The 15,731-nt window shown below is 47.7% G+C and overlaps 1 long non-coding RNA gene across 1 annotated transcript in view; it reads right to left on the bottom strand.

Moving 5' to 3' along the window:
• Window positions 1-13,149, bottom strand: part of LOC137441638 (uncharacterized) — a 22,612-nt gene extending 9,463 nt beyond the window's left edge. Inside the window, exon 1 of the long non-coding RNA XR_010987459.1 lies at window positions 13,073-13,149. This is a non-coding gene — a long non-coding RNA (uncharacterized lncRNA). The remainder of the gene's footprint in view (window positions 1-13,072) is intronic.
• Between the last annotated feature and the right edge of the window lie 2,582 nt (window positions 13,150-15,731).

Genomic DNA, 15,731 nt, shown 5'->3' with positions numbered 1-15,731 from the left:
ATCTATCTATCTATCTATCTATCTATCTATCTATCTATCTATCTATTTAGACTCAGTGACTCTGTCCCTGCCATCCCATTTGACAAACACTACCTGAATCTCCTAGTCATCATAGATGAGCTCAAGCTGTCTCCTTCATCCAGCTGAGCATTCACTTTACCCAGTGCTGTGAATATTCAAAGTCTGTCTAAGGAGCTGGCTTGTGGTGGAGCAGGCCCTTCATCTGCTGACCATGGAATCATAGAGGGGTTTGGGATGGAAGGGATCCAACCCCCTGCCATGGGCAGGGACACCTCCCAGCAGCCCAGGTTGCTCAAGGCCACATCCAACCTGGCCTTGAACGCCTCCAGGGAGGAGGCATCCACAGCCTCTCCGGGCAACCTGTGCCAGTGTCTCCCCAGCCTCACTCTAAAGAATTCCTTTCTAATCTCCAGTCTAACTCTCTCTTGTCCTATCCCATTTTCATGATGAAATGGCATTCATAGTTCATTTGACTTCCTGTCTCTTTTGATCTGCATTACCTGGGTTTGAATAAGTTATGGATTCCCTTTTCCTGCTGTTGTGGATCTGGAATAACCCCCCCAAGGTGGCTGGGATCAATAGACACAAGTGTCTCTGAGTGTATATTTTGTGCCTAGCAGAGGCCAGGCTTGGACACCATCCTCTGGGATTTCCCATGGAAAAGTTTCGCAGCTGGCAGAGCTGAATTGATTCTTCTTCGCTTTTGACACTGGAGGTGATATCTGTTCCTCCAGGATGAAGTGCTACATTTGCTCACATAATAGCCACCCTTTTTGCCCAAATGCTGCCATTAAAAAACTCGGGGATGGCCATTAGGCTCTCCCGGGAGCAGGGCAGAAGAAAATTCAGGACTAAACCTAAGCTGTAATTACCTAACTGAATGTTCCTCCACTCACACATTTTTCATCCACTTTGAAGTTGCATTCCCCTATACATTTCCTGTATTCTAATGCCTCTCCTGCAGCTTTCAGCTCCAATCAGCAGAGTAATCGGTGTCCTTCCTTGCAGGCTAGGCAGGACTAAATGCAGAGCTAACATCCCAGGCTGAAGTGAGATGAATCACACCTCCACAAAAAGCCTGACATTTGGGTTTACCACATAGGCATGTGGGAAGGAAAAATTGCTTTTGATTCCTCTCTCTCTCTTTGTTATTTTATAGATATATATATTATATTTTTGGGTTTTTTTTTTAGGGTAAAAAAAATAGAAAGAAGAAATTAGAGTATGACCATCACACAGAGATTGTCTTTTAAAATCCAGAGGGCTGAAGGGAAGAAATGCCAGCATGGAGCCTGTGTGGGCATCACACACACAAGCAAATGCAAGCTTTCAAAAGGCAAGTGTGAGGCTTGGTGTTACAGGAAAACCAGTAGGAGCACCAGCATCTCGTTCCTGAGTGTCACTGCCCTCAAAGAACCATTGCCCAGGCAGCCCAGAGCACGTGGGCATCAAGCTGGAGGGGGGTTTGGTCAGTTTTAATAAGAAGCACAAAAGGTAAATATGCATCTGCTGTTCAGGGAGGAGAGGGAGCCAGCAAGCAGGCTTTGCAAGCTCAAATTCATGTTGTGCTATGCCAAGAGGTAAGAAGGGAGCAGTAAAGGCCAGATGCTGGTGTGCACCACCAACAGGCTTGCTGATGTGCAAAGGGTTAACTGAGAGGAATTGGCCTTTGCAAGTGATAGTCACCACAGCTGCCTCTACTGTACTGATGAGTCCCACACTACTGTATTGGGGTCGTGCCCTAAAAACAAGCAGGAGCTAGGGACACTACTACAAGGACAGGCTGAGGGAGCTGGGGGTGCTCAGCCTGGAGAAGAGGAGGCTCTGGGGAGACCTAACAGCAGCCCTGAAGGGGGCTACAAGAAGGCTGCAGAGGGACTGTTCCCAAAGGCCTGCAGGGACAGGACCAGGGACAATGGCTTCAAATTAGAGAAGAGCAGATTGAGATTGGATGTGAGGAACCTTGAGCATCGTGGAACACTGCAACAGGTTGCCCAGGGAGGGAGGTAGTTGAGGCCCCATGCCTGGAGATATTCAAGGTGAGGCTGGACAGGGCTCTGGGCAACCTGATCTAGTGAAGGATGTCCTTGCTGACTGCAGAGGGTCTTGGCCTGGGTGACCCTTGGAGGTGCCCTCCAACCCAGCCCATTCTGTGGTTCTATGACTGATGTACCCACCAGGTTCCTGCTGCAACATAAGCTTGGGGTTCACCTCCGAAGCCAAAGAGCTTAGATAAACACAAAGCAGCCCATAACAAATGGATCTTTGCTTCCACCTAAGACAGTCTATCCATCAACAGTTCTAAGATGACAGGAGGGGCAATGTAAATGGTAGAAAATAAATAAATCCCATTTATTAGCAGCTGAATTTTTCATGACTATATTGGTATGAAATATTAACTCTGTGGAATGTTTCTGTATCAGCTTCTAAGAGAGCATGGAAATGGGTTTGCAAGGAAATTGTTCCTGCTTCCACACACTCCTGAGTCATGGAGCTTTCTCTTGCTGCTCTTCCCAAGCACAAAGATGTCTGGAGATGAATTTACCTCGAAGGCAAGGGTGCACCAAAGGAAAAGGGAAACAACAATGTTTATTGGCACTTTAAAAACCACCTCTCTTTCCTCTCAGGTCTGGGCCAACCTAAATAGGGATTTACAAGCTTTTTGGTTTCGTTTAATGTTTGGCCTCATTGGTTAAAAATATGCAAAGATGATTCACAGGCAGGTTGTGGGGGAAGGGATTCATTCAGCTACATGGGACTGTGGATACAGATCCAGCAGTATCTGCCTGCCAGAGAACTTGGAAGACATAAGAGACATTGGTGTCTGGGGGGGGAAAAGACATTTTGAAAGGTAGGAAAGTTTGAGAGTGAAGTTGTTCTTCTCCCCATGGAAACCTGTGAGCATGGGTTGTGAGAAACTGTTGGTGTGGTCAAGGTGGGCTGAGCCTAAAGGCCTGGTGCTGGGCAAAGCTCTCCTACCTTTTGAATGGAGGTGAGACACCTCATGGAGAGAAAGCAGCTGGAGCTGACAGCACTGGAAGCAAACAGATTGGTTTGGGCACATCGGTCAGGGAGAGAGAAAAGACCTCAGGAAAGGAGGCAACAAGACCAGACAGGATGAGGAGCCCAGCCAGGGAGAAAAGGGCTGGCAGCTGCTCCCAGGATCTTGCAGACAGACACGAATAAAAGCTGCATTGCATCATAAATGATCATTGCAACTACCAAAGCCCTGAGTTATGGGACAAAAGAGTTTTCTGAGTACAGAGAGGAGCAATCCTGAGGCAATTCCTCTTGCTTTCCTCACTTCAGATGTCAGCAAAGTGCCTGCATGCAGCCAGCAGTGCTCAGCACCAGGGCTGGGCTGCTTGCTTCCGCAGCAGCTCCTCAGACTGCTGCAGCTGCTGCTGCCCTGCCGAGGTGACACCCATCTGTGCACGAGGAGAAGGCTGGTCTCACATCAAGCACCAAATTACAGCCCAGAAGAAGGAAGGATCATGAAAACCCCGATGGCAACCCTTGGTGCTGGTCACCATTGAGTCAATTGTTTGAGCCCCAGCAGCTCTCCCTTCCTCTGCACAAATGTGGACAACCTGTTCTACCTCCTCCTGCAGCTTCCCCTTGGGATTTGTCATCCAAGCACACACCGACTTTGCAAACTGCAAACTGAGCACGAGAACAGCCTGGCTGGCAACGTGTGGTGATCTAGGCACAGCCAGGGCCAGGACTGTGCCCTCACATTGGACCAGGCACAATCTCTCTGCTTCAGCCAGGTAAGGCTGTGCAGTCAGTCAGTGACAGAGACCCAGCCATGGCTAGGAGCAGGCTGGGGCTGTTGTCAGTAGAGCTGTGGCTACCCAGAGAGAGGTTCTGACACACAGGTAGGTGTCCAGCTCCTGGCTGTGGGGAGTGCCAGAGCCTGGCACTTGCAGTGGAGGGCTGCAGAGACAACACCTGGATTAGATGTGAGCAGGTCAGCTGCAGGGATTATTCTGGTGGCTGATTGTCCTTGCTGTGAAAAACCATCTCCTTGTCTCCAACTGGAATCTCCCCAGGAGTACCTTGTACCCACCACCCTTTCCCATGTGACTCCTTCTCTAAAGGGAGTCTCCATCTTCTTTGTAGCCACCCTTTAAATGCTGGAACATGGTGACAAGGTCTCCCCTAAGCCTTCTTTTCCCATGATTGAACAAGCCCAGTTCTCCCAGCCTTTCCTCACATGGCATCTTCCCAGGCCTCGGATCCTCTCTGTGGCCCTTCTCTGGGTCCTCTCCAGAGATGCTCCATTACAGCAGCTGGCTGCATGCTGCAGGCATACAGCACAAAGGCAACTGGGCAGCCTGCAAGGAGAGCAGCTCAGGCCTTCTGCAGGAGGTGCACTTTTGCTGCTGGGTTTTGTCACACCACGTGCAATTCAGTCTGGCCATATCCTTGTTGTAAGATTTATCCTCCCAGCTGTTTGCGCTAAGTTTTGCAAACGGAGGCTGCCTCTGGGCAGGGCCCTGGCAGAGCTCTTCAAGAGGGAATCATGGTAAACTGGTTTCCTGAAAAGTGGCCAAGCATAAAATACTCTGTCCAGCTGTAATTTGGACACAGCTGCCGGTCTGGATTGCCTGCTGCATCTCATGGTGTGAGATAATGGAAAGAAAGCTCAAATCTATTTCACTGAAATCTTAAACTGCTTTAATGAAGCCTTTAAAAATATCCTACTCTAATTTGAACAGCCAGGAGGATGGCCCAGAGAGCTGACCCCAGTGTCAGAAGAAATGGGAGTCCCATGGAAATTCATTCTCATTAAAGCTGATAGAAGTGTAGGGAGTATTGAAGGCACTGGAAATATTGCTGCATGAGCATCCTGGTGGCAGGGCTTCTCCCACAATAGCTCCAAGCAGACCTCAGTTTGCAAGCACAGAATCACATTAAAACACAGCAGAAAATCTCACATTTGATTCAAGGAATCACAGCTGCACAGCCCCAGCCCAGGTTTTGAGATGCAGGTATTGATGCAAGCCCTGCAGAAGTGGCCCTGAGCCCTTGCTAACCTATACAAACAATACACTTTAAGGCAGGCTTAAGACAGTCTCCTTCCAGCAGCATTCCTATTGTGCTACCAGGGCTCATGATGAGCTACTCTGATGTGCCATTTTTCTTGCTCCACTGAAGTGCTGGGCTGCTTGAAGAGGGAACAAAGGCCCTTGCTTCCCCAGGATGTACCTGTTCAAAACATCAGAACTCCACAGAACATCTGCTTCTCTCTGGTTTGCAGCATCCTGATTTGGTCCCTGACTGCACTCTTATGGTCCAATTAATTAAATTAATGGCTCCCTCATAAATTTAAAACACATATATCCTACGTCCTTAAATCTCTGAATCCCAGCTGGGAGGCTGAAAGGCGTGAAATACACAGTAATCATCTCACACCAACAGAAACTGATCTCAGAGCTGTAATTACATGATGAATGTCTTTATGACACGTGCCCACTATTTGGTCATGCCCTAGAGACAAATGCTAAGAGCCAGGAGGATGGGGAGGGGGGGAGGCAAGGTAGCTGGTAGCCAATCCCTTCGTCCTGTTTGCAATTTCATTGGCTTGCTTTCAGTGACCTGAGACTTCCAGGAGCATGATAGATATTTCCTAAATATTTTACATTCAGGTAATTACAGAAGTCTATGGATTTGCTAGGCAGCTTAGAGGAGCCCAATTAATTGCTGCAGATCGTGGTATAAGGGATGAGCTTGCAGAGGGAAAAGGGTCACATCTTAATGCAAAAGGCAGAGCTGGAGCCATGTGACTGAGCTCGGTCTCCTGCAAGTTTACCACAGATGGGTAGCCTCTACGCCCTTTGCTTGAGCAAAACCTTCCTGCATGCCAAGATCTGCCTCAGTTTTACCACAGCTAGGCCTTAAAGTCCTGCAGTCTGCTGCTGGCAGGGCACCAGAGCAGGGCACTCGTACAACAGCTTTTATTGCAGCACAACAGCCTTGATTTCAGTAGTTTTGACAGAGGATTTCAATTGCACACAGCTCCACTTCCATTTGCTCTTTGGAGTTTCTTGCTGATCTGCTGTGGGCTTTATCTCTCCCAACACATGAAGCTGACATATCCCTTTGCAAACACCAAGGCAGATTTGGGGCCATATTCTCAGCACCTCTCTAGTCCCCCAGCACACATCATATGTGAAAAGAGCATCAGCAAATCCTCTGCGGGCACCTGAAATGCACTGGGCTGACAGAGAGAATTGCAGATCTCTCAGATCTGAGCCTATTGCAAGTCATGAGGACAGACCATGTCCTGCAAAATGTCATCATCTGCTGGGGAAATAGGTGGACAAAGTAGCCAGAAAGATTTCTTTTCTTTCTACCTTCTTTCTTTCTGATGAAGGCAATGTAAAGGAAGCCAGACCCTTATTTCAGCTTAGAAAATCAGAAACTGAATGAGAGCACAGCTGCCTTTGTTAGAAATGCATTATCCTGTGTCATGAGTGCTGAGACAAAGGAAAGGAAAGCAGTGCCACCAGCTGAAGTTTAAATGTGCAAGTCCTTAGTGCTGCAGAGGGCCCAGGTCCAGAGCCCCCTTCAGAAGCCAGACTCCAAAAAGCCTCGGACCACCAGTGTCTTATCTACTGGAGAAACAGCACCAATGGTTTTCTGCACTGATGATGACACAGGCAGCTCAGGTTATCAAGGCCTGCAAAGCCCTTCTGAACCCAGAAGTGGGGTGGGAATGTCTGTGGCAGTACCTTGTGATGCTTCCCTAGCCCACAGGGAACACGTGGATGTCCTTTCCCCAGTCGCATTTCCCAGCACCCCTGGGCTACAGATGAGCTGAGGTGAGCGGTGCAGCACAGTGCTGATCACTCTGATGATTAAAACCATGGAATCAGAGGCTGATTTAGGTGGGGAAAGACCTTCAAGAGCACCGAGTCCAACCACCAACTCTACTCTACCAAGTCCATCTCTAAGCCAAATCCCTGTGGCCTTCTTGGAGCATCAGCATTTTACTCCCATGGCTCTCTGCTTCTGTGAACTCCTGCATCCCTAGCAAATGCTAATCCTGCCTAGCAATCAAGTCAGCGTGGTGAGCTTTGCCTCCTTTAGCATGGCAGTGCAGCTGAACTGCAGTGCAGAGCTGTTCTGGGCCAGCTGTACCAAATCATATCCACGACATATTTTTATAGCTTCATCTAACTCATTGTTAAATATGCCTTGGAAATGGGTTTTGAAGCGCTTGTTCCTCTCAAAGCATCAGCTCCACTTACAGCCAGCAGCTGAGGATGCTTCTCAAGGTTAATGACACAGCTAAGGTCCGTGTTTTGGCACACACACCTCTGCTCCTATTGACTCCCAAGGTAAATCTATCTGAAGGCTGCAGCTGGCATTCAGGAAGGAAGGCTGAGGAGCCAGGTCAGTCATTAATCAGCACGGAGGTGTCGTTATCTTGATGTTAAATGATGTCCCGTCTAAAACTCTATTCATCACTCCCAGCTGCTGCATAACTTGTGTCCCAGCTCCTTCTCAACTTGGCTGGCTGGAAAGTAAACCAACTACCTCTGTCCAAGGAGCACATGCTTGTTTGGCCTGTCGGGCTCTGTAAGGCTCTGAGAGGGATTGCCCTGTGCACCATGCTTCTTCACACCAAGCAGGCAACCAACCCAGAGAGACCCTCGGTGCACTGAGCCATTGCCATTGTTTTATCCTGTCTCAAATGCAGCAGTGATAGAAACAAAAAGGCAAGCAAAGTCTCCTTCAGCAATCACCCTGCTCTTCAACAGCCCTCTGGGCAGTTGCATTCTACCAGGTAGGGAAAGCATGGGCACAAATCTTCCAATGGGCACTGGCCATGCTGTGCAGGTGGGAGCTCATCTTGTCTCTGCTGGGACCACCCCAGTGCAAAATGTGCTTGGGATAGTAGTGGGCACAAACAGGAGCACAGGAAGTGAGGGTGGCAGAGGCCTGGAGCAGGCTGCCCAAGAGGTTGTGGAGTCTCCTGCTCTGGACACATTCAAAACCCACCTGGGCACATTCCTGTGTGTCCTGCCCTAGGTGACCCTGCTTTGGACTTGAAGTGCTGAGGTCCTTTCCAACCCCTACCATTGTGATTCTCTGACTGCCCACCCAATCTGTACAAAAGGCTAAAGCATGACCTGAGCTTCCCAGACTTCAGCAAACAATTACAGTTTATTATTTATTACATCCACCCCCAATTTTTTCACTCCTAAAGGGAATTTCATGACATTAAGAATAGCAACAAGGGGCTTGGCCAGAGGCAAAGTGGAAGGAGGGTGCTGTAGAGACAAAGCAAAAGCTCCAGGTGCTCAGGCAAGGTTGGCTGAGTGTCCCAAACGCTGCTTCACAAAAGCTGTGGCTTGGTTTGGAGCCCAGGAGGAGTTTTGCATGCTCAAGGTTAAAATAAGTGACAAAGAGCTTTGTGGAACAGGAGCTGGAATTCAGGAAAGAAACCGAGTGTGACAGTGGGATCCAGGAGACAGTTACAAAAGTACAGAGCTGCAATAAAATGCAAATTGGAGGTACCCAGCCAGCGGAGCCTCCGCGCCGGCTGCCTCCGCCCGGCCTTCCTGGGGGAAAGGCGAGAGTGCAATCAGGTTTTACACAGCCCCAATCTCAAAGAGCTTTCCTAATATTAAATGCATAAATGAGGGGATTTTTGTCACTAAGGGTTCCTGGAAAAGCTGCAGTGCTAATGCAAATGAGTCCCAGAGAGACAAAGGGAAAACAAACATTTGTTTTTCACGCAGCGATCCTGTGGGGTTTTATCTGCCGTGACCCTCCCCGAGCCTTGCCATCAGATATCCATGCAAACAGGGCCCTTGGAAACCAGCAGCTTTCTCTGAAATTAAAGAGAGATTTGCCTGGAAATTTCCTTATCTCTTTCCATTTCCATTTCTAACAATGCCCCTGTGTTATTGCTAGGCTCCCTAGGAAAATTCACAAAGGTCATTAATAAAAGCTTGGTGCACAGAAAGGATTTGAGTGACTTGTTTTGCAAAGAGAGGTCTGCTTGTTTAGTACACAGTGTAATTGCCTCCTTTGGCCACCTGCTAAGCAGAGAAAAGCCTTCAGTTCACAAAGGTATGTTCTCATTTCTCGGCTCCAGTGCACCACGTTTTGTATCTTTTAGCTGTGCCACCCCCAGAGGTGAGAAGGTAACGTGGGCTCAGCTGTGTTTCGTTGGCACTGCCCTCAGTAGTGAAGCCACCAGTCTGCTGGTCTGGGCCTCTGCCCTGTCCCTGTTTGGGTGTGATTGTAGATCCCTACACCTTCCTCACACCACCTCTGCTCTCACAGCCACCTTGCCCTGCCCCTGATGAACGCAGGAACACAAATTCTCCTCCTCACTTCCTACCAGCACTTCCAGGGGCAGAAGATTTGGTATCTACCAAGGATGGAGAGTGTCAAGCAAAGAGGAAATTTGATGACAGCTTCCAGTAACTGCACTCCTTCAGACATTTCTGTTTTGCAACATTTACATGTCTCTAAATTCAGATGTGCTCCAGGTCAGGTCTGCAGTCCCATTCATGCAGCTTTTGGCCGGGGGGATGGAGCCAGACTCTTCTTAGTGGTGCCCAGGGACAGGACAAGGGGCAATGGACACAAACTGCAGCACAGGAGGTTCCATATGAAAATGAGGAAAAGAATCTTCACTGTGAGGGTGGCAAAGCACTGCCCAGAGAGGTTGTGGAGTCTCCATCTCCAGAGAGATTCCAAACCTGCCTGGCTGTGTTCCTGTGTGGTTTACTCTAGGTGGACCAGATCTGGCAGGGGGGTTGGAGTAGGTGATCTGCAGAGCCCCAACCACTCTGTGACTCTGTGGCTCTGTGAATGTGAGATAAAAGTGCCCCTGTGTCTGGGAATGCTGGTGAGCAAGAAGGAGGTGGTGGAAACCTTGCCAGGGATGTTGTGATGAGTCAGGCAGCACAAACACCTGAAGCATAGAACAGGGTTAAAACCAAGAGAAATAAACAATTTTGAAATGCTATGAGCACTCTGAGAAAGACCACAGTGCAACTGAGCAGCTAGTGCTCTTCCATAGGGCATTTGATATCCATGGGACACAAAGGGAGCTCAAGGCGAGGGACTGGACTTGGTGGTCTCAGAGATCCCTGCCAGCTTCAGCAGTGCTGTGACTATGGTTCCATGAAGATTCCAGGGAGCTTTAACCAACTGCAAATATAAACCACTGGCAGAGGTCTCAAGAATGAGCTAAGGCAGTGACTGAAATGATCTGACAACATGCACAGAAATTCTTCAAGATGCAATTCTATGTTGAACCAGTCCATAAGCTGATGGATTGACCTCCTCCAGCCTTCCCATGGACTCATTGCAGACTGGAGGAGGATACCATTCCTTTTGTGTATCTGCCTGCATGTGACAGCCATGGCATTCCCACACAGAGGGAGATGGCCCTGGAGATTTTCACAGCACTGATGGACAGCTTTGTGCCACTGGAGATGAAGTGAAGACTGTCCTGCTCTGAAGGGCTCTGCCATCTTCAGAGCAATTTCAGGGGAGACCTTCTTGCTCTCTACAACTACCTGAAGGGAGGTTGCAGCCAGGTGGGGGTTGGTCTCTTCTCCCAGGCAACCAGCACCAGAACAAGAGGACACAGTCTCAAGCTGTGCCAGGGGAGGTTTAGGCTGCATGTGAGGAAGAAATTCTTCCCAGCAAGAGAGATTGGCCATTGGAATGTGCTGCCCAGGGAGGTGGTGGAGTCACCGTCCCTGGAGGTGTTTAAGAAGAGCCTGGATGAGGCACTTGGTGCCATGGTTTAGTTGATTAGATGGTGCTGGGTGATGGGTTGGACTCGATGATCTTGAAGGTCTTTTCCAACCTGGATAATTCAATTCTATTCTATTCTATTCTATTCTATTCTATTCTATTCTATTCTATTCTATTCTATTCTATTCTATTCTATTCTATTCTATTCCATTCTATTCCATTCTATTCCATTCTATTCCATTCCATTCCATTCCATTCCATTCCATTCCATTCCATTCCAATTTTCCACTTGGAGCCTGACATCATTAAATGAAAGCTTGCCATTTCTTTTAGCAGGTTTTGGGTGGCCCACAGAAGGGACAGGAGGTTTTCAGACCACTGCCAAGGTTTGCAAGTGTCCTTTCTGAGCACAAGGCAGGTGCTGGCAAAAGGGCTGCAGACTATTCTAGGACCTGACCTTTCATTGCAAGGAGAGATTTGGCTTGCTGCAGCAAAGCCCAGAAGCATCTTTGTTCCTGTTGAGCACTAGACAGGCTGCCTGTGTGCTAGCCACCTTGTAGGCTCAAGCCTTTCACAAGCCAAGCATCCATCAGGCTTTACATCCACCCGCTGAAATGCTGAGGAAGTGGAGCCTGCTCGTGCCCCTATTGAAGGCAAGGAGAGAGAACTCCTTGACTCGACTGGGAGCACGTTCAAGTAATGAATCAGGTGGGTTTGGTGGAAATTTGCAATTCAAAAGCTGCCATTAGAAAAGTAGCATATGAAACAGTGTTGCTGTGTTATGCCTCATGTAGATCAGTATCAAATTAAATTTCCCTATTGTACCTCTTATGTCGTTAACACAATGCAGGGAGTGTTGTTTGCCTCATCTCCATCCTTCTAACTGCAACATCCTTTTCAGTTTAAACTATACAGAAGTGAATAATTATTGAGGCCTTCTGTTTACCATCTTTAGAAGATTTAATTTACCCCAATAAACATGGGGAAGCAGACCTTTTGCATTGGCAATGACATATAATTTACTGGGAACAAACGCTCGGGGTTGGGTATAAAGACCATTCATCAGGCAAATCTGAAGCAGAGGCAGCTTAGAAAAAGAATCCTTTGTCTAATTGTTTTCCATCACAAACAACATGTGGGAAGGAGATTTAGGCAATATTTTCAAACATTATAAGCTACATAATTATTGTCCTCTGCAAACCTGGTGATAGTTTTTGCAATCACAATTGCACTTTATCTGCCTAATCACCTATTCACTGTGACCAATTACAGACTTGGCATTGATGAGGAGGCATTTAATAATATTAAATACAAACCCCTAGATCTGAATAATGTTGAGTTTATGACACAAACTAACAAAAGCCAGGAAATTCAAAGGCAAGGTTTATGCTCCAGCCTTAATTCATGGCACTCTGCCTAGGCGTAAGAGCACACACGAGCACTGCAGAGATCTCCACCACACAAAGATCATTGCAGTGCTGAGCTACAAAGGAATAATAAAGTCTTGAGATTAATTTTTAATGTTCAGGTCTTTTGCAGGTTTGCCATGTAACTGCAACAATATTCTTCTTATGCCTTCTATTTGCAGTGCTCTTTTACTGTACAAACCTTTGGGGGGGAAGGAGTTAGAGCCCGGTATTTTCCACATCCATTTAACACCACTGTCCTGGCACAAAAGAAAAGGTCCATAAAAACTGGGAGTTCCTCCTCCTTTTTTACCCTACTTGCTTCTACTGATGCAGGCTTCTCTCTGGAAGAGTGTAGTCAAAGAAAAGCATGAAGCTGACGCACAGAAAGTCCTGCTCACTGGCATAAATTAGAGGCATTTTTGAGGCTGCTCTAAATTTATCCAACCTGACATGAATTTCTGGGTACCCAGAGCAAGGAGTGATGGAAGGAGAGGGTTGAGCAGCATCCTCTCTCCATCCTCCTCTCAGATTCATCCAATTTGGCTACACCTGAAATGGGTCACAACATTAGTCCAAGCTTTCCTATTGAATACAATATGTCCAAATAGCTATTTTGGGTTGTTTGGGGATTGTTTGGGGGTGGTTTGTTTGTTTGTTGCCTCCAGGGAGGTGCATCTTGTTCACAGCTATGCAGCCTCCATAGATTGCTTTGTTCTAAGCTTTTGGGTTTGTTCAAGCCAGCACAGTGAGTCTCAGAGAGAGACTTTAAGCAAACAGCCTCTTCTGGTCCTGTTAGTAGTTTTGATGCCATGTATTTGTCATGCTGTAACCCAGCCTGGCAGCTTCCCAGGCAGCAAGGCTCCTCACTTAAATATGCATCTCAGCACAGTTTTAAAAGCAGGTTTTACCTTGATGCAATGTGAGGGCTCCAAAGCAGCTGTTCTGGTCTGTCATGTAAATCCTTCTTAGTTTGTGGATTATTGACCCAATGGACTCTAATGGGAGTTCTTTGGAGACGTTCAATCTGCTGTGTCCACCCAGCTGCATCTGATGTGCTTGTTGTTTGCCCTCTGCAGCTTTAGGGCTATTTCGTGAGTCCAGCTGCTGACTATGCAAGCACAAAAATTCTTCTCAGCTATCAGATGTGTAAATAACAAAGTTGACCCCCTGTTTGCTTCTGAACATGTGTTTCTGTGACTTTTCTCTGTAGCATTAGCGTTTCTGTTTGGGCAGACACTTTGGCAGAAAAGAGGCAGAAAAAGCAGGAGCAGCTATTGATTTTTCAAGCTTAGGAGGCATGAAATAGGAGGAGCTTCCTATAAAGGAGGTGAAGGAAGCCACAAAGAAGCCAGTCCTCGTCCATCCCTTGCAGCTCTTCTGGGAGCAGCAGCAAAAGGGGAATGCTTTTGTTGCTCAGTGGCATTGCAAAGGTGGAGCAGTCCTTCCAGAAACAGAGGCAGATGGCTCAGCAGGCAGAAGCACCTCAGGTGACAGGGATGAGGTTACTGGCCCACGCCAAAGGAGCTTGGGGCTACCAAGCACCCAGAAAACCAGGCAACCCTCCTTATATTGCCCTGGTGCCACAGTGTCCCAGGGCACTGCCAAGCTGCAAGCCACCAGCCAGCTATTGCTGGTTTAGGCCTAAAGCAGTGGAAGAGGGCAGAGTCACTGCTCCAGGGCAAGAGGGGCTGAGCACGGTCGAGTCCCGTGGCAGGACAAAAACAGCTGAAATCTGCACAGAGCAAAACACTTCACCAGCAGCATCTCAGCAAGCAAGGGGAAAGAAGATGGAGGCACCTCAGTATCACTAAGGTTGGAAGAGACCTCAAAGGTCATTGAGTCCATCAGAGAGGAGGGGCTGGTGGCGGGAAGGAAGCCTCAGTTTTATATTCAGAAAATCAATTTTAGTACTTAAAAAACAAATAATAATTACTGGGAATAGCTCCTGCTGAAATATTATTCCTTCTCTTGAGGGTGTTTCTAGAGGCTCCTCTCTGCTTGCTGTAGCCTAAACTCCAGATGCCAAGGGAGCTTGAGTGTCACAAGCGTGCACGCACTGGCACGGGTCATGCTCATGCCAAAACACACTAAAGCAGCCTTTATTTTCTCCTGAATATTGTGCTCATTTTAAAGAGAGAGCAGAAAAAACCACAACCCTAGAGAAATCACTGCTGACTTCTCATTCATGAGGCGTGATTTACCACAGCTGTAATTCTTGACCTACAATTTCTGCAGACATTTCAGAGCTATCAAACAACAGCACGAGCAGCCCTGCACTTCTGCTGAAGCAGGAGCGAGAGAGAGAGAGAGGGAGAGAGAATTTGGCTTCCTTGTGTAAGCCAGATCAAAACACAAATCACCCTGCTGCACAAGAGCTACAATTAAATTAACAAATATCATCTATCTTAAACAAAAAAGAGAACTGCACTCAAGCATTTCATTTGCATAGAAAGAGGCAGCGCTATCCATTCCGAGGCTAGAAAATCAAAAGTCATAGCTAGCAGCCACTCTTCTAAACCAGATTTTGAGCACAACCCCCCCAGGGCTGTTTCTACCAATTTTCCAATAAATCATGTAATGACTTTTAGAAAAGACAGATATTTAATTCTTGAATTAGAGCTGTAGGACCATAACCAAAGACTGACAGCCCTCTCGTTCTGCCACCCTCCCACCCGGAGCCTTTCAGCCGATTGGCTGCGCAATAAGGCAATAATTAGGCAATTAGGTCTTGGGGAGAGTGCAGAAGGAAGCAGGGAGCGCTGACCTTTGTTGCACAGATCAGTGTGGCCTGGAAGAACGGCCAAATACATCCTTGTTCACCAGCACTTGGCCATTTGGGGCAGCATTTCAAAATCAGGAATTAGAGGTGGTACCTTGGCAGCTCCGCAGAGCTCTGCAGCTGGTGTCAGGTACAAAGGGGAAAGGGCACCTTCGCTGTGCAGAGAAAGCACCACCTCTTTAGCTGCCACCTCCTGAGCTGCACATATTGATTTGAACCTCTGAGATGTGTGCAGAAGCTATGAGATCAGCACTGGAAACCAAATGGCTCACAGCTAACTTTCCCAGTAAAGTTAATGGTGCTACTTGGAAGGGGAAGGGGGGTGGGGGGTGGGAATTAAATTAGTTGCAAACTAAATCAACCAGTTCTGGAGATCCTCTCTCTTCTGAGTCCTCACTCATCAGCAGAGAGGAATTATCTCTGGACCCCCAGTCTTACAAAGAAGCCTTTGTATTTTCTTTTACTCCTAATGGTGAAAAATGTGAGCATTACATGAGGCTGCCAAGCTGGGCTTGGGTCTAACAAAGCCCACTCAGAATGAACCTGTTGGAAAAAGGCTGTAGGAACAAGGCAGCATTCAGGGAGAAGGAAATGCAGCTTACCAGGTAAATGATCTGAAATTCATCTCTCTCAGCCATGTGCAGAGCCAAGGACTAGGTCTGCTGACCAAAACCTCCACAATACCCTGGGGCAGGGGTGTTTTAGAGGAATTCAGATAGGGGTCTGATTCCTGGAGCATCTGCAGGTGCACACGGCCCATGCGATGGATGCCTCACGTCTGTGTGGCC

Source organism: Melanerpes formicivorus, unplaced genomic scaffold, assembly GCF_026170545.1.
Source record: "Melanerpes formicivorus ecotype bairdi unplaced genomic scaffold, bMelFor1.0.p_v2 SCAF_6, whole genome shotgun sequence".
Classification (NCBI taxonomy): Eukaryota; Metazoa; Chordata; class Aves; order Piciformes; family Picidae; genus Melanerpes; species Melanerpes formicivorus.
This window is presented reverse-complemented; position numbering and strand designations above follow the sequence as displayed.